At 41.7% G+C, this 18,599-nt stretch overlaps 1 long non-coding RNA gene across 1 annotated transcript; it reads right to left on the bottom strand.

Moving 5' to 3' along the window:
• Positions 1 to 593: 593 nt before the first annotated feature.
• LOC309668669 lies at positions 594 to 8,079 on the bottom strand. The gene is made up of 4 exons (XR_014268864.1): positions 7,704 to 8,079; positions 5,871 to 6,013; positions 2,332 to 2,536; positions 594 to 2,259 (listed from the first exon to the last, which is right to left on the bottom strand). It is a non-coding gene; the product is annotated as an uncharacterized lncRNA (long non-coding RNA).
• Between the last annotated feature and the right edge of the window lie 10,520 nt (positions 8,080 to 18,599).

Raw genomic sequence — 18,599 nt, 5'->3', positions numbered from 1 at the left:
TTTTATACTTAATTTGTTGGGGTTTTATTATATGGCTCAACAGTCCGCCAACCACTGTATGCATCATGTGATCCTGGTTGAGATCTTTCAGGCATTACTGCACACTGAGGCCCTTGGAGAGAACGTGCCACTACAATTTGTGAGTCACCCGTTCTTGCTCTGCCTCGGTCTTGTCATGTGTGTGCTTGTCAGGATTCATCTCCATCTCCGTTACCCCTGGGGCAGAAGTCATAGTTTGTTTCTGCTCACTTGTCTGATTTTTAGCAGATCATATTCCCATCTTCAGAACCTTAAGCAAGTGCCATCTTTGGAGAATTTAAGGTGGAATTCTAAGTGCCGATTTAATTCAACTCAGATAAATCTTTTAATTGACAGGAAATATCCCTAGTTCAACCATTTTTCAAGGTTAAGGTAGACTGCTATACAAAAGAAGAAAATTAAATTTAAAGCATTCTTTACCATTACCAAAAAGAAAACTGCTTTTCTTAACTGTTTTCTGTCTATTTCTGTCATTTTTAAAAAAATATTTACTTTCAAGACTTTAAAATGAAGTTGAGGTCTGAGGCAGATTTTATTTGTCTGAAACACACCTGAGATCTTCATTAATTCTGTTTTTGCCAGAAGAGTTTACAACCAAATCATGCACCAGTTAAACAATTAGCTCAGAAATTATCAGGAGAAAAATGAGAGAGTAGATCACAGATAAGCAAAGTCCATGGTGCTTTAGTGACCAGAACATAATATACGCCAATGAAAGAACATTTTATAAAGCCACTATAAGTCAGCCCAGGGGACTAACCAATCTTTGTTTTGCCTCTAGGATGCCAGCTTCCAGGTAAACAATGGTATTAGTACATCATTGACTCCAAATTGGTGAGCAAAGAAGGTCACCAATAGCTGTTAAATAGTAAACTGATCCTCCATCTCTGTGGATGCCAAGAAAGATGCCGTATAAAAGTTGTTCAGCCACACACTGAGAATAACAGGAGCACATGTTATGTCATCCTAAAACAACACACGAATTCCAGAGAACCACCATCCTGCTTATCTGAATCCACAAAGGCCTTAATTTTCATCCAAGCAATTCCCATGACTTTGTCATTGCAGCTTTTACAGAAACAGGATCATGGAGACTCTTGACTATCTCTGCAGCAGAAATTAACCTCAGAAAATTCCTACTTTCTCCACTGTTGTCTGCTAGGATTTTACTGAAAGAGATGAGAGTGCAAGGTCAAGATAATGGTGGTGGTTGTTGTTGAAAACCTTCAGAAATAATGCATTAAATAAAAATAATCAGTAAAATAATAAATATAATAAATATAAACTCATTCATTTAGCCAAATAATCTCATCAGCCCATCTAGCTACACATCTAGTAGCTTTCAATACGTGACCTAGCTCCAGTTAGCTCAAAAGAAGAGCAATTGGTCTGGATCTGGTTTTGTCTACAGAAGCACGGCTAGTCAGGCAATCTTCAGTGGTATTTGGATGGGAAAACTACAGGAATTAGAGTTCCTAGATTGGGAAGTTCATGGCAAAGTAAAGCAAGGAAGCTGGGCTTCTACCTACTGCGTATAGATGTACAAGATGCAGTGGAGAATTCAGAAGTGCAGTTGAGTTATCCTCCACGAGCCATGAAAGACTACTTGCTCCGGGAATAAATAAACTAGGGCACAAGGTAATGTGTTGTTTCTTTTCCACCCAGCAAAAGAAATCATCCTCAACTGAAACAACACATATCAGCTTAAACGGTTCTACCTTACTGTGCCATGGAAGAATATAAAAGCATGGCAAAACAGACAAGCCAGACTCTACCAGCAAAAACTCACAGAACTGAAGGAGCTTCAGGTGGTGAGAGCAGTTTTACTGGAGATGTGATATAACCATATTTTTCTGAACATGCCCTTGCAGGCCTAGGTAGATCTCTAGAAGAGAAGTCCTTGCACAAAAACAAAACCAAACCCAAACAAAAAACCCCAAACAATAGAGAGGGTAGGCTTGCACAATACACATTGAAATTATGCGTCTCAGCATCACCCACTGCTAGGTAGGCCTAACCAACTTCTCTGAAAGACAGTGAACGCATGCATGAAAGTCATATCCATTGGGAGTCTTCAGATAGAACGGTTCAGATTCTTGACCGGGAAGTGTCTAACCCAGAGAATGCTGGAGGCATGGAGGAAGGCTGTAACAAGGGAGGAGTCGCTCCAGAAATGGCCAGCTCCTCTATTCTTCTGCAGGCATCTGTTCCTGTTGTCTCCTATCAAGGAAAAGATGCTGGTCTGGATGGAACTTCTCCACACAGAAAGCAGCTCTTCTGCTCTCTACTCACCTGTCACCAGTATCGCCTCCTGCTTTCAGCCCCATTTCCATGCAGTCCCTGGCCTCCTTAAGAGGGACTGCAAGCATCAAGGGACATTATTGCTGATGCGATCATCAATGACTGCTGCTGGAAATCCATGCAGAAATATGTGCTGTGCACAGGGAAGCAGACAGCAACAATACCCAGGTCTCCTTCCTTCTCTCCCTTCCTCCACCTGTAATTGAAATTCAAGGAATCTAAGTCCCACTATCTCCCATAAGAAGGATATTTCCATTCCTTGGGGAAGGGGTTAGCAAGGGCAAGCCATACCTTAGCGGCACCCCTCCCATGATTGTGCCCATACCACATGTGTAAATACCAATATGTGCACGTAAGCACCTAATTTTAGCTAGGATTTTTTGGATGTACAAGAATGAGGGACAAGGGCCAATTCATGTACGCAGGCTGGTCAAAATTATAATGTTTTGCTCCATCTGGCTAATTTTCCTCACAGATGGGACAAAGGGAAGGTCAGATAGTGGAAGTATTGTTACCCTTTTAGGACAAACTACAGCCTTGTACCTCTGAGGCGTGAGGCCTCCTGTAGTTACAAGCAATTTGTGGTGACAAGGTAGGTTCAAGGTCAAGCCTGACATGCAAACCATCAAGTAAGGGTCAGGCCAGGTCTGACAGTGGTAGCCAGAGTCATACACATTCTTGTGATCACCAGGCAAGTCCATGGTGACAAGGCAGTCCAATGTCAAGCTGGGAGCAGACTCCACAGATCAGGATCCAGCCAGGTCAACAGTGACCATGGCCAGGCATGACTGCAACACAGCTGGAGCTAGAGGTGGGCACACACAGCATAACTGGGGCTGGGAATGAGCTGCAATGGAGCCCCTGAGCAGAGGGAATGAGTGGAGGCCCCAGGTGAGGTTGGTCAGAGCAACTGAGGCCCGTTAATGCACTCAGGACCCTGACACAGCTTTTCTAGGAGCTGTACAACAGGAGATGTGAAAAAGTGCCAAGAAACTTTGGCCTGAGCCAAGGCATATCCCGCAAAATAACGAGCCCCAGCTGTTCCAGCAGGGCTCATGCTGCAGGAGTGTCAGACAGGCTCAGACATTTCCTTTCCCATCCTTTTGCCCCAGAACATTAGAAAAACAAACAAATAATGGTCAGAGCCAATTTGCAGTGACCATGCCCAAGAGAAGAGGCAGCCAGCCAATGTGACATTTGCTTTCCTCACACCCAGAAAAGCCAGCAGCAAACAAATTCTTAAGCAGGCGTGGGGGGTAGGGGGGCTGGAGGAATATTAAAGGCCTTGGCTTGCAATGGATTTTAAAGCAATCATTGTAAAATTTAGCAAAAAGTACTATCTTATTAGAGTGTTTTTATAATGTGTGGGTTTTGAGGACAGAGCCTTACCTACGGATTTCTCACTTTTTCTGTTTTCAAATTCGCCCTTAGGATTCTGATCGTGACTTTTTTTTTATTGAATTTCTTGACAAGAAAACAAGTAGCTGGGTAAGCACATGAACTAATGCAACCTAATTTTGAATGGCTTTTGGGGTTGTGATAACTGATTTTTAAACTTCTTAACCCCGTTATTAACAACCAGAGAACGAGGGTCTACGCAGGAATGAAAACTTTGCTGTGGAGTAGATCCCCTGTTGTCTGCAGCCATAGACTCTGAATGCAGCATTTCCTGTGGCTGGCCGACCATAACAACTCTTTTCCAAGAGTATCTCTGACAGATAACACAAGCAGCTATTTCTTCCCTCATAACGATTAAGAAAATCACCCTTTTCTACCCTGTGCCTAATTTCACAAAACATCTAAGAAGAGAGTACGTTCAAAATCTCTGGTCCTGTATCAAATCTCACTGAAACTGGCCACAGCATACAAGAGACAAATGCACATGCAAAGAAAGGGAAAGAAAAAGAAAGTCGGACTGCATGCGTCACATTCCTTAGGAAAGCAAGCTAAAAGGAAAAAATATCAATCGCATGATAATAACTCTTTAATTGATTTTCACAGACAGGTGTAAAAGCTCTGTAAAAACAGAAAAGTAGGTGGGTTTTTTTGAGGGAATATATAAAAATAATAAATAAGATACTAGTATCTTATGTTTTGTACAAATACATAGATCAAACTGTTTGCAGACATTGAATAACTTATGCCTTCTCTGTGAGGCAAAAGTAATGGCATTTATAAAAGGGACTATTACAAAAGTTTTGAGTCTCATGCAACATCAGAGAGAAAGTCCATTGCAGGGTTGGCAACAATACCTAAGCTTTAATGCCTAAAACTACTAGAGAGTGAAAATTACATATTTATTTTATTGCTCTTTCAATAACAGAGCAAGGAGAGAGATAACAACAGGGGTATCACTTCACCACATTTGACAAAACACAAGAGAAGCCAACTAGTTTTTGTAATCTGCATGGATCAGAGAAGGTACAAGTAATTCCTTTACTTTTTATATGTAGGATTTAAGCAATAAAATAATCATGTGAAAGATCATAATCTTTGGGTATTTCTTCATGTTTCACCTACAAACTGTAACAGCCCTCTCCTTCCCCACTTGTGAATCATATTATAGAAAATATGGCTGGAAATGCTCTCAAAAATCAACCTAGTTCCTCCTTTTAACCTACGTCCAGCCATACCTAAGAGATATTTGCCTAAAACAATGGCAAATGTCTCTCTTAATGACAGAGATTAAACAGCTTTCCCAGGCAATATAATTCAGTACTAGAGTACATTTAAACGTTTTTTCCCTTGATTTGGCCATCACCTTTACTGCAGTTTAGACCCATTATCTATTGTCTTATGCATTGTGGATGCTCTGAGAACAAACTATTCCTTTCTGCAGCAGCCACTTGCACACCTGAGGAATATTTCTCCTGCCTCCCTTTGGAGTTCACTTTTTGAGGCTTGGCTTGGTTTAACCCCAGCCAGCAACTAAGCACCACGCAGCCGCTCATTCACTCCCCTCCCCTCATCTCCCGTTGCAATGGGGGAGACAATCAGAAGAGTAAAAGCGAGAAAAAACTCATGGATTGAGATAAAGACAGTTTAATAGGTAGAGCAAAAGCCGCGCACACAAGCAAAGCAAAACAAGGAATTCATTCACTGCTTCCCATGGGCAGGCAGGTGTTCAGCCATCTCCAGGAAAGCAGGGCTCCATCATGCATAACGATTACTTGGGAAGACAAACGCCATCACATATGGTATGGAATATCCTTTTGGTCAGTTGGGGTCAGCTGTCCTAGCTCTGTCTTCTCCCAACTTTTTGTGCCCCCCCCATCCGCAGCCTACTTGCTGGCAGGACAGTGTGAGGAGCAGAAAAGGCCTTGACTGCTTAGCAACAACCAAAAATATCAGTGTTTTCCCAATACTATTTTCATCCCAAATCTAAAACATAGCCCCACACCAGCTGCTAGCAAGAAAGTTAACTCCATCCCAGTTGAAACCACTACAAGGCTAAACAAACCTAATTCTACTTATTTTTCCTTCTTGCTGATCACAGTCTCCAGTTAGTTGTTTTAATCTCTGCAGCGTACCTCCATTTGGCCCACATCTTTTCTGAAGTATGGTGTCCAAACAAGTATGGAATACTCCAGCTAAGACTTCTCCAGCATCCATTCAGTCACATTTTGACATCTTCAGATGTCTTCTTTTGGTTTGGTTTAGTCTTGTGCTAGCTCTGGCAGTGTGTGAGAACATGCATATTTGGGGAAAAAAAAAAAAAAAAGCACACCAAATTAAAAACCAAAGGGTTAAAATGTAGTATGAGAGTTTGTGAGAGACAAACTGTTAGAAGTGAACGGAATTACGGTGACAGAAGGGCTTATTACTACGCATAATTAGAAGTTCAGAAAGCAAACATATAAACTTATTTCCTCCTGATTGGTGCCCTACATTACTGCAAGTGTTATAGATAGCCATAAGTTCCTTTAGAATTCAGAGACTTCCCAGGCATCCTCTTACTGTAGCCTCATATGCAGACCCTCGCAGAAGCCAACCCCAGTGCAATGAGGCTTGCAAATTTCCTTCAAGCGCAAGTTCTCCAGGTCTCAAGATCCCTGAAGTTTCTTCCTCATGTTTTTCAAACCAGTCCATTGTGACCTTTTAAGGAGCAGAACAGTTGTGAAAGCCCTATATACAAATTCCAGCTGGATCAAGCTATAGATATTGTATCATAAAGAACTGTGTCTGCCAATAAGAGGATGAAGACTGAATGCCCTGATAGGTTTTTTCCAAATGTTATTTCAGTGAGTTTCTGAAAAACGGTGGGAAATTATTATTTCTTGACAAGACAGTAATCTATTCTCCTTCAATACGAGTTTGGGATGTTCTAGATGGAATGTGTTCCACAGTACAGCCATGATTCCTGAAACTCTAGTGTACATAACTCTTCAGCCTAATGGAAAGTTCTTCTTGCTCATAAAGAATTGCAGACAAGGATTCTGACCAGGTACATGAAGTGAAGATAAAAATAGAGGATTTCCTGTTAGCAAGAAATTTTTGTAAGGCACATTAAGCCATATCAGTGCCTCCTGGGATGACCTGGTTTTCAAAATAATCTTGGTACAGTCACCACTGAATACCACCACATACTAATCTTGTTTGCAGGCCACTTTCTGTAGGCTCTGGGCAGCTTCTGCGTTTCACAGTTCTGTGACAACATCATCGTACAAAAAGTGCTAGGGCTACAGACCCTGGAAGCCTGCTCCAGGACTTCCAAAACCTAAATCTCAGTTCTGTGATGGGGACGCATGCAGCTCTCAGAGCCTCCTCCCTCCCAGAGCTTTCAAACTTACAACTTTGGGAAGCCTCAGCCTCTGCACGTGATTGGGAACCCAGAGTTTGGCATTATACCTCTTGGATCTTTCCTGAAACTGAGTTATGAAATACCTGCTTCTCAAGGAATCCAGTGACTTAGGAATTCTACAGGACACCTGTGCTATAAAAGTAATGAAAAATACCCCTAAAATAGTCAGGCTCAACAAAAATTTAATTGACCAAAACGTATTTCATTGAAAAATTTCGGTCTAACTTTTAAAGTGGAACATTTGACCTCAAAAGAGGCAATATGTATACATGTACAGTTTCTTTTCAGAGGTGGTCTTTCCCCAGCAGCCAGATGTTCTCTTTGCCTCACTTCAGCACTGGAGGGACACTGAGGAGGGAGGAGGATGCCAAATATTCATAATTCCATTCTGCTAACAGCGTAGTGGCCCTAATTTTCTGAGTTTTCAAAAGGCCTGGGACTTTTTACAGCACATTGCGTAAAACAAGGCCGTAATGAAAATGAATACATTTATGGCTACATTGAGCTGTGTCCCTATAAAATCCCCTTCTATTCAAAGTAGTATAAGCTCCATGTATCTTACATGGTGGTTCTGAGCCAAGAAAAAATAAGCTATCGATCTTCCAGTGTCTTGTGTACCATGTCTTCCACCCTCTTCTTCTAAACTCTCTTTCCGTAGCTCCAGATTTTTTCTCTGACTGAGGATTAGGCCCCTTCACCATATCTATATTAAGTATAAAACAGCCTCTGGTGAGCTATAGCCCTAATTAGAAAGAAAATTAACAGGTATTAGATTAGCAGAATCCCCGCCAGTAAAGTATGTAGGGGATATCATTAAAGAGGCAGACTTTTGGTGTATGTTTTATGTTCCTCTGAAGTTGATCCCCTTTTTAATTACTTCTGCCATTATGAGAAAGCTAGCTGGATTCTTTCGCTGAAAAGACCAGGACAGAGCTGCAGAGAGGTTCATAAATCATCATGGGTGACAAAGGGAGAACAGGGGAATTCTAGGCTGACCGTTTTCTCTTCTCTTGGACGTGTTCTGCTGAAGCTTTTTTCAACCCCCCCTACCCTATGCCAGCCTCCGCCTCCCAAATGGTGAGTAAATGTAGTGCCATCACTGACAGCGCTGTTGCCAGCATTGCCCTTACCCATGGTAACAACCCTGCTGTTAGGGTTGTACTGTGAACTGAGCTCACACCCAGCCTCAGCCCAGGTCTGTGGATCTGAGTATTTTTTTGTTCTTTTTCCCTCTCTGGCAAATTTGGTTACGAAGATCAGTCTGATCCTTTATAGAAGTCTGATTTGCAAAACCATAATGTTTCATGGCTTCTGGACTGCCAGACTTTCCCTTTTCTCTCAAATGATTCTTAAAGACCTTCAAGGTCCAAGTGGAGTGAGACACTGAATTCCACAGTTTGATTCCTGCGGACAGTAGATCCCCAGAGTTGGCTTTTTTTTTTTATTTCTCCATCTGCTAAACAGAAGCCAGAAAAGATGGCAAGCTGCGTTGGGGCATCCTTCTACAGGAGAAACAAGTCAGACATCAGCAAATGAGAAGGTGGTTTCCTATACGATACTTCCCATTAAAGGCCTTTTAGACTCTGGACATTTTGCTACGTGAAACAGATCCTCCAATTTGACTGTGATTTTATATGCACTCTCCAAAATACCTACTCAGATCATCTTCTGATGCTGTCTTCACGACTACTACAAAATAATATGTCCATGTAGACATGATCTAACCACAACTTCCCGTCAGAGAACCAGACTAAAAAGATGGCGGCAACAAAAGTCAGCACATCTAAATTCTTAAGTTAAGCAAATTGAAGTATACACCACCTGAGCCTACACGTATGAATGTAGTCCTCTTACAGCAACAGGTAAGACAGAAGAAATTGTGTAGGGCAGCACAAAGAAGGAACAGTGGGCTAATAGCTAATGCTCAGAGAGAGAGGCAGTGTTGTGAATTAGATGAGCTTTGATTCAGGCCCTTTATCTAGAGGCCAGTGGAAGGTAGCAGGATACTGGGTAAAGAGGCATTGCCAGCCCTGTAAAATGCAGGATAGGGCTCTGAATACCAAATTTTTCCCAATCAACACAGTGCTAATGCCCAATGCGTTCCCTTTTGGAAATATAAACTGTAGAGCGAGGTAGAGAAAAATTAATTGTTCTAAACCTGAGCAACTCCTCATTCTTTTTTTTTCTCCCTCGCCTCCCAATTATGTGACATTAAGGCAGTTAAGGTTAGATAATACTTCCACAAAACATCTTAGCCTGTTAGTTTCTTTGTAACCCATTTTTTTGTTGAAAATTATAATCCCGTCCATGTATTCCTGTATCTGTACCAGAAAGGACCAGTAGGCTCCAGAGCTTAGCTGACCCAAGATGGTGTCTCAGTAGCTCAATACTCAATGGAAGCTGCTACAAAGGAGCAGCTATTGTCAAAAGGTGACTGAAATGTTCTGCTAGATATCTACTGATTCAGTGTTCTGTAATCTGTAATAAATATAGTTTAGACTGTCAGACAGTAAAGAAATTGAGGCAAATCAGCCAAATTTTTAAACGCATCTTAGCAATGTCATCTACTAATAGAGAACAAATATTTACAGATTCACCATTCCCTTCCTTGCATGCTATTGCCAAGAAATTGCAAACCAAGCCAAAAAATCCAGTGGACACCGTGGTGTGGATTCATCTTCATGCACTCTACGGCTCTCACTTCAGAAGAAGCAGTGTTTGTTGAGATCCAACATTCATACCAAAAGGGATCTCCCTTCACCTGCTGAGGGAGACAGTGCAGTACATTATTAATTTCTGTTCATTTCTGTGTTTCACTAACCTGTGGTTAAATCCTTGACCCAGCGAAGTCATTGCAACCTTTATCACTGATTTCAATCTTGCCCTATATTAAGTATCTCCTTATAACTAAAGAAAGCTTACTTGTGCAAGGACAGAGCATTCTCAAAGTACCATCTAAAGCTAAAATAATTCTCTGAGGAACTGAGAATTATCACAGATCTCATTACCTTCTTGTACAGGGCTCTTTAAGTTTGCTTTCAGTAACATGAACAGCAACATGTATTTTAAAAACAAAACACATTTGAACGTAATAAGCATTAAAAAAAAAATAAATTCAGGCAGCCTTAGTAAAGCCAGTGGTAGTACCAGGTAGTGCTACAGCAAAACTCTTCATTTGAAATTGGAAAAAAAATAATCATTTCTTCTGTTGCAAAAAAGGTCAAACTCTATTTTGGAAAGGCTTTTCATCTTAAATAAGCTACATCTAGCAGCGACTTTACGGTTGACAAAGACTTTGAAGCAGCAAAACCCTGCTCCATGTGACAAGATGTGGGACAAAATGGTGATGCAAAAATAGAAGGATAAATATAACTAAATGTGCCACTCGGAACACAGAAAGCTGAGGCAGGTGTTGTCATAGCTGTCAGCTTTCAGGTTCCTTCTTTCTTCAAATTTTCCAAATCACATCTCAATTCTTCCTTAAAAACCATGGAAAAGCAAAATAAGGACCAGATATGAGACTTTTGATTTTAAATCTATAATATCAAGTGTTTTGAAAAGCAGTCTAAAACTGTTTCATATTGGTTTAAAAAAAAAACAACAACCCCAATTGTCTTGATTTTCTTTTCTAGAACTCAGAGCTTTGCTTCTGAGAGATTAGGAAAGACAAGAGTTTCTGGAGAACAAAATAATAGTCTTAAAATATTAAAGCCTCAGATAAAACACATAAAAATACAATTAAATATTTCATAGAAATTAATTTAAAACACTTCCCACTTGTAAACAAGTAACCTAGAAGAAATTTTAGCAAGAAAACACAGAGTTTGGACTTCTTAATGAAGTCTCAGAGGCAAAAGTATCCCAAGTTGTGTCATTTCTGCAAGGACTGAAATGAGAAAATCCCCACTGTGGTGAGACTGTGAGAAAAATAGCCAGCGCTGGCAAAGGAGCGTCAACTGACCCCAGTAAATGAGGAAAATACTGGCAAGCATAAACCTTGACCTCTAGCAGTGATATTCTCATTTCAAGACTTAGAGTTCTACACACATAACCACCTATTTCTGTCAGAGTCTACTTTTGCTGCAGTCCATCCCTGGGCACGCAGCCAGTGCAAAATCTCTGCAGCACAGAAGCCTCACTTAAGCCATGGGTTTAACAGGAACATAAATGAAGGGAGTGGTTGAAAATAACCTGCCCTTACAAGGCAATCGCATTTCAGGATTCCCAGACTATAGAGAAAAGGCACCCGTGAACAGCAGAGTCCTGCCTTTCCACATCCTCTTCTTCTCCATGGAAAAGGAAACCTGCAGCAATACCTGTGAAAGGAGCAGTCACAATGTGGGGGAGAGAACTTTTAGTGGGCTTGGTTTTCCTTAAACTCCCCCTCTATGGCTACTAACAGTAAGTAGCAGTGGAGCACACTTTTTCCCGGTTCTGTACAATGCAAGTGCCAGGGGGATGTGTGCTCCTGGAACCTCTTTGCAGATGGTGAGTTTTTTCTTTAGGCCTTTGTCTTTTCCGCTAGCTCATAATCTACCCCCTGGCTTCCCTGGGGCCAAGGAGAAGAGGATGATCTTTATACAGCTCTCCTCAGGGACTGGGTGAATCACAGAGTAACATCTAATCCCTCTTGCACTCCACAACTGTAGAACATCCCAGCTGAATATCAAGCCATGGAAAATAAGTTGCAGTTTTAAATACAAAAATCGGGCAGGAAAAACAAGCACAGTTAAAGCATTTATCAGCTTCCATCATAAAACTCAAACTGAAAAATTAAACAAAGTAAAGGTAAGAAAAGAAAACAACCAAAGACCAGGGAGGGTGCAGAAACCACCTAGAGATGCCAAGATACCACGTTCTGTATTTTGGCACTTAAGTTTTTGAAAAATTATATTAATTAGCCATTGGGTGAATCTATTGCATGATTTTTATTTATTTTTATTGAAGAGGGCAAGGAGCCATGTTTTTTTAAATTCTTGGCCACCATGTTTGGTATCTGAGCTGTGTCTCATGCACTGTTTGTCATTTCATGCCACTTAGACCAAATCCCAGCTGGCTGGGATCCTGGTCCTGTGGACTGTGAGTCATGGATATTAAATGACCATCATGTGAGCCCCTGCATGCTGCTGTGGTTAGTGTATGACACTGTAAAGCTGTACAGTATCTTATCACAGAAGATCATCAATGTGAATATACAGTTTGAGCAGGAGCACTTTCATAACACCACCAAGTAAATTACTTGTTTTAGCAAGTAGTAAGGGGTAGGGATGTGTGAAGCTGAAGCAAAGGTACAGCGTTTCCATGTTTTTCAGGAGACCAGTAAGCCACAGAGAATCAGCTGTTCGTTCTGTAATAGCAGAACTGGGGCAAGAATGGAAAAGATACTGTCTGTAATGGAAAGGTTTGCAAGAAACCTTACATCTCCTCAAGGAAATCCCGTAGTAGTCTTTTTGATGGATAATTGAAACCTAGTCCAGCCTTACTGAAGTATCCTACCAGGATAAGGAACCGAACACAAACATTTAAAAGTCTGGCTCCCAGGAATCAGAATAAATTTTGGGATTGACTAAAATACCGGTCCCAATTCAGGATTTTAAAACAAGTGATGAGATATTTTTTACTGACATGATATGGACAATCCTTGAAGTGGACAGTTTTAGTCTAGCAGAAGCCCAAATTGGAAGACTTACTGAGCAAGCCATTTCATGCTAATCAATGTCATGCAGGAAATTTGTACTACAAATCAGATTGGAAGAAACTTGGGGCAAGGAGGAAACGTTATTTTCAAAGAACAACATTTCATACCTGGATTGTGTGGTTTTATTCCGTCCTAGTTATGAGCTGGGTAAGTTCCTGCCATCGGTGACAAAATGAAAATCCATTCTAGACAACAAACAGGAAAAGCCTATAAGCACTAGATGTGAAAGCCTGTTTCTATCTTCGATAGCATGTGTAAGTTATTCAGGCTAGAAATTGTTGTTATCCAGTCTGAACTGTTATCCAGTTATCTTCTGCAGGTTACTATGAAATCACATGCTACTGTCAAAGGTTCTTATGAGTCTATAATGTTTCAGTCTCCAATCACGGCTCCAACAAAATGACTTCTGTAACTGCCAGTTCCAGCATAGATCTGTTTTTCTGTCTTGCATGTGTTTTTCTTCCTCGTAACAGCTACCAGCTCCTTCCCACTATCCCAGCAGTTTCCCCTGCCTTTGCTTATGTTTCTACCACATCATAGCGGTGTAGTTAGCTCTCCTTAGGTCAGCAGAGCCAGGCATTCATAGCTTGCACTTTCTAACACTTTTCAAGCACTGAGGGATTTAAAATGTATTATATTTCCTGAGTTAATCATCAAAAACTTTGCATCTGAAGTCTGTTCATGGGCCAAAAGAGACAGTTAAAACTCACTACTGTTTTTTTTTTACAGCAGTCCAGGGTTTGAAAGAGATAACTATGACTTGAATCAGTTGGGAAAATCTATTCAAATTGATCCAGACTTAATCAAAATCACCATTATAAAGACACCAGCCAGTCATATCAGAGGAAGATTAAAGCTGTCAATGCACTGTATTCAACTTACTGTGACCATCACAGAAAAGTCAAACACTATGTTGGGTAGTATTAATAAAAATAGCATGTTAAAAATGCAACTATGTCACTACGGATAGCTCCAATCTTGCATTTTATTTTTTTAAATATAGGGGCAAATTTTAAAAATTCTGTGGAATTTGAAAGAGTTTAAGAGAGAACAACTTCAACTATGGAGAAGATTTCACGCAAAGAAAACACCAAGGGGAAGCAGGATCATTCATGGACATATGAATGGATATTAGATAAGAGACAAATCAACCCCATTAACCAATTGGGAAGACCAGGAAGTAATAAACCAAAGCATTAACATGAAAAAATGCGGGTTAAAAATTAGGGAAATTTTCGTAACTATGTGAAGGCAGAATTAAGGAAGCTGCGAATGTAGAAACATGATGCCAGGAAAAGCTATAAAATTAACTTCCCTGAGGATTGTCAAGACACCAGCCTGTGGGGAGTCACTTCAGCATGGTAAAATCAGAGCTTCCAAGATGCAAAGACATGAACTGGGGAATCCACTCACTACTTTCTGACCCAAATCATCAGAAATGGCTTTGGTTAGCTAAACGTTATGCTGTCACCAGTTGTCTTCATTTGTTAAAACCCAGTTTTCTTGAAATACGTGGAACAGACCAACAAGTATGCTGACAGTGGCCTCATAACCTGAATGTGACAGCAAGACCAGACAGATATACTGGGGTATCTGACTAAAAGTCATTGCTATTTTCCCAGGTCAAATGATTCTTTTTAATTTATCCTGCTTTAGTGAAAGCATTTAAAAACTATTTCTTGAAAACATAGTGAGATAAATTCTCAAAGGGATTTTTATGAATAGATGTGCTTTGTTTCTAGCAAAGATAAATGCTTTTACATAAGGGTTGGAATGCAGTTGTACAGTCGAAGGAAAACAGAAGTCACCACTGATCCCTCAGAGAGAGCGCAGGCCTGTCAGTCTGATTTCGGTGTTTGGAAATAGAAATATTTTCTTCTTTTCTTTCCACAACTGTGATAACAATCTGTATGCCAATGTACAACTAAAGTGTCTCCAGAAATTACACGGCTTGCAAGAAATGCATTTTAAAATTATTATAATAGTGTACTAAAGAGCTTGAAATTTCCATGCCCACAGGGCAATATAGCACTACATTTGTGATTTGATGTCACAAGTATGTAGACTTCTTCAGTTTTATAAATACTCTTCAAGGAAATATTTAATTTTTCTCTCCCGGGAAAACATTAAACCCTACCTCAGAAAACTTTACAGAAGGAAGGAAATTGGGTTTGAGAGGGCCATGTTTTGGCTTCCAGTCACCAAAATCAAATCCCCTCCCCATATGCATTCCAGCTTTATGTTCATAGCCCTCCTGCTAGGACCTATTTTACCCTTTATATTATATACTCACCTGTAACATTCCTGGGAGTTTTTCCTGTTTTCCAGGATTCTGGAGATCCATGATTACTTTGGGTTTCTAAGGAAATGAGATTCAGATGATCACACAGTCTGTCCACCCGTACATTTCTCTTTTCTCTTCTCTTTTGAAACAACAGAGTAACTTTATTCACATTTGGCATATGGATGAAGATGTCCAAGATAAACCGCTTCTACCATTTTTGTGTCTGGGTAAAGGAAAGAGAACTGAGCCGGTGCTGCCAAAGGCATCCAGCCACTGTGCGTGGCCAGAGACGGCAGCCAGGTGGCCAGTCAGCATGTGTGTATTGGCAGGGCAACCAGTACCTCACGTGGTTCTGCCCCTGCCACACCACGTGCTGCTGCTCGCCCAGCCGGTCAGGTAAAACTCCCATAACAAAGCCGAGACATCAGAAATGATCCACAGAAAACCTGCTTCTCTTTTCGTAGTGGTGCGTGGACTCCAGCCTGTAGAGGTACACAGCAGCACTAGATAAAACAGATCCCAGCACTGCCAAAGCCATGTAAGTGATGAGCCCTCAGGATTGCCAAAACAGAGGCAGATATCTGTAATTACCTAATATCCAGCATCACGGAGGTTCTGCAACAAACACTCACTCACCCAGAGCACATGCAGGGGTACTGCTTCAGATCTCTCTTTCTGTGCCAGAATTCATCCTGGCATGCTCGGCAAGGCACTGTTCATCCTGGCCTGCAAGCTAAAGGTTTTAGTACCCACAGAAGCATCCTGCCCAGTGCTGGGAACTTCAGCACAGTTGGAAACCCACCTAGCGTACTGGGTAGTGGCGGTGACATACAGTCCAAATGGCGGCTTTGCTGCTATAGCTGCCATACTTTGTTTAAAGGTAGTTCAGTTGTGAACTTCATCTGCTTCAAACTCATCCGGGTCACCATATCAATCACTGCATATAAAGAAATTATTTGTACCTCTGTCTGATCAGCCATCTTGCTGGAGGGGTGAAGGACGGTCTTTAAGGAATTAGGATCTAGAAACCTTGAAACTAGTTGAGCAAACATGAATTGGAGAGAGGATTTACAGAACAGAATGTCAGAAAGCTCGAAAGTGCTATCTAGCCAATAGTTTAGTTATAATAACATGGTATTTATCCTCATATCTTCCCTGTTAGGCTACAAACCACTACAATTCTCATGTTTTACACACACAGCGCTGAAGCACTGTCTGCAGTGTAGACACCCACACATAAACCCCTCACCTAGGCACCCTTCAAATTCAGAAGAGGAGAGCAGGCGCTTTGAGGGCAAGAGCGACTGGAGCAATTGCAGCAGTTCTGCTGTGTGATGGGATCAGCTCCTTTCTGGGAAACTGGCAGCACATTAACACCATGCGATGGGTCCGGAGCTGGCTCCGGCACCCAGCGTGTGGGCACAGCCTCGGTCACAGGGCAGAGAGGAGAGGGAGAGCTGAGACTGACAGCTGTGTTGCAGGGAGCTGAAGTGAGAAAGGCTAAGGGTGAGGGTCAAATTGCTGCGGGAGTCAAGTGCCACGGTGTCTGGTTTCAACCAAGAGCCAGAAATTATCTACCTACACTTAACTCCCTTAGACATTTGTATCCAGTATGTTTGCTAACATCGATTTCTATAAGATGTGAAGTCCATATAGCGATGCTTCACACGGAAACATGCCTAAAAATCACCAAAGTCAGAGGATGGCAATGGATTTTATCTTTCATTCAGCAGAGTTGTGCAGGAGATCACCCTTAGCTTAGCAGAGAGTGATTTGCAGATCCCAAGGAAAAGAAATAATATTTAATTTAACTAAGAAGAATGACCAGGACAAAATGGCTTTGGGGTGAAAGAAAGAATTTATTGAAAACCTCTCCAAGAAACTTTCTCTAAAGGCTATCACGCTCCACTAAGGTAGAGACTATATGAAGGACTGAGTAGGATAGCCCTTTCAGTGGGAACAGCAAGTTAAATTGGCAAGAGGAAGAAAGAGGGAGAAAGAGCAACATTTCTGATGTCATTTTTATTGGATGAAGCCTGAGTTTTCTTCCGTAGGTTTTTTAAAAACTATTATAAGTGAATTAATTACCTTGCATCTATAAATGTATGCCTCATGTAACCCTAACCTGACTTGAGATTAGTGACATGATTTTATATGGATATCACTGGTACATTCCTGACCAAGAAGTGTGGCAAATCCCAAAGCAGGACCCCAAGGCACCTTATCGTGCACACTCATTGCCCAACACACCTTCCAGAGTATACAAAGAGCAGCAGAGTGGATCATGTCAGGAGCTAGTTCAGATAGATAACATAGGAGACAGACAGAAGTGTCTTCTGCTGGCTGGTGATAACCAGGAAAGCACTCTGATGTGCAGCAAGATGCTAGGGAGGCTCTGCAGAGCAACCAAGGCATCCAAGCATCCTTTCTCCCTCCATGCAGACTGCTGGAAGCGAGATGCTCTGAGAAACTGGTAGGCCAATCAAGGAATCTGGGCAGCAAAGGGTATTTACAAATTTCCCACCTTTGTGGTGCTCAGAAGCTTGAAGGAACAAGTACCCTGAGGGGTCCAATTTAACACTGCAGCCTCAGTTACCACACGGGAGATGATGATAGACAGCGAAAATAAGATTGCTGGTTTCATTCTGCAGAACTTAGCCCAGGAAAAAAGAAACCAAACAAACAAGTATTGTCCCTAGTGAAAACTGCTGATGTATAAACAGGATCCATCCATCAGGATCCATCCATCTTCACTGGGCTTAAGCGCAAAGGCAGAAGAGGAGATAGAACTCAAAGAGATGCTGTACCTGGCATACCACATACCCATGAGGCCACCCTAGATAAATTAAAGATACTCCAGCTTGAGATGCTCAGCTGAATTTCAAATCTTATATCAAGATCAGTGAAAGGAGATCAAATGCACAGATGATGAGAGAGCTTTCTGTGCCAGAGTTTGCATGCAGTAGTGCTGAAAACAACTAGGAATGAGGAGAAGGGAGGCCAACCACCATGAAAGTAGTACCATAACACCTGCCTTGTATGTGTTATGGAAAAGGTAATTCCATTCTTGTTCGTGGCTCTTTTTAGTGGTCTAGAAGTGTGGGGGGGGTGCAGGTGCCCAGGCTGGGCTGGCCGCTGTGAGGAGCTGCCCCGCACCAGACACAGCCGGTTCCAGCTGCTTCCAGCCAGCTCCAACCAGTTCTAGCTGGCTCCAACCTACCCACCGCCGGGCATGGACCAGCCTCACAGCCAAGGTGGTGGTGCCTTGGGGAAAAAGTATTTAGGAAAGGGCAAAACACTGTGCAGGAAACAAGCAGGCACAAAAAAAAAAAAAAAAAAAGGTGGGAGAAAGAGCCCTGTGAGCAGCAAGGTCAAAGGAGAAGGAGGGGGAGGAGGTGGCCCAAGCAGAGATTCTCCTGCAGCCCCTGGAGAGACCGTGGTGGAGCAGATGGCCACACCGCAGCCCATGGAGAACA

The sequence above is a fragment of the Vanellus vanellus genome (assembly GCF_965231255.1).
Source record: "Vanellus vanellus genome assembly, chromosome: 2".
Classification (NCBI taxonomy): Eukaryota; Metazoa; Chordata; class Aves; order Charadriiformes; family Charadriidae; genus Vanellus; species Vanellus vanellus.
This window is presented reverse-complemented; position numbering and strand designations above follow the sequence as displayed.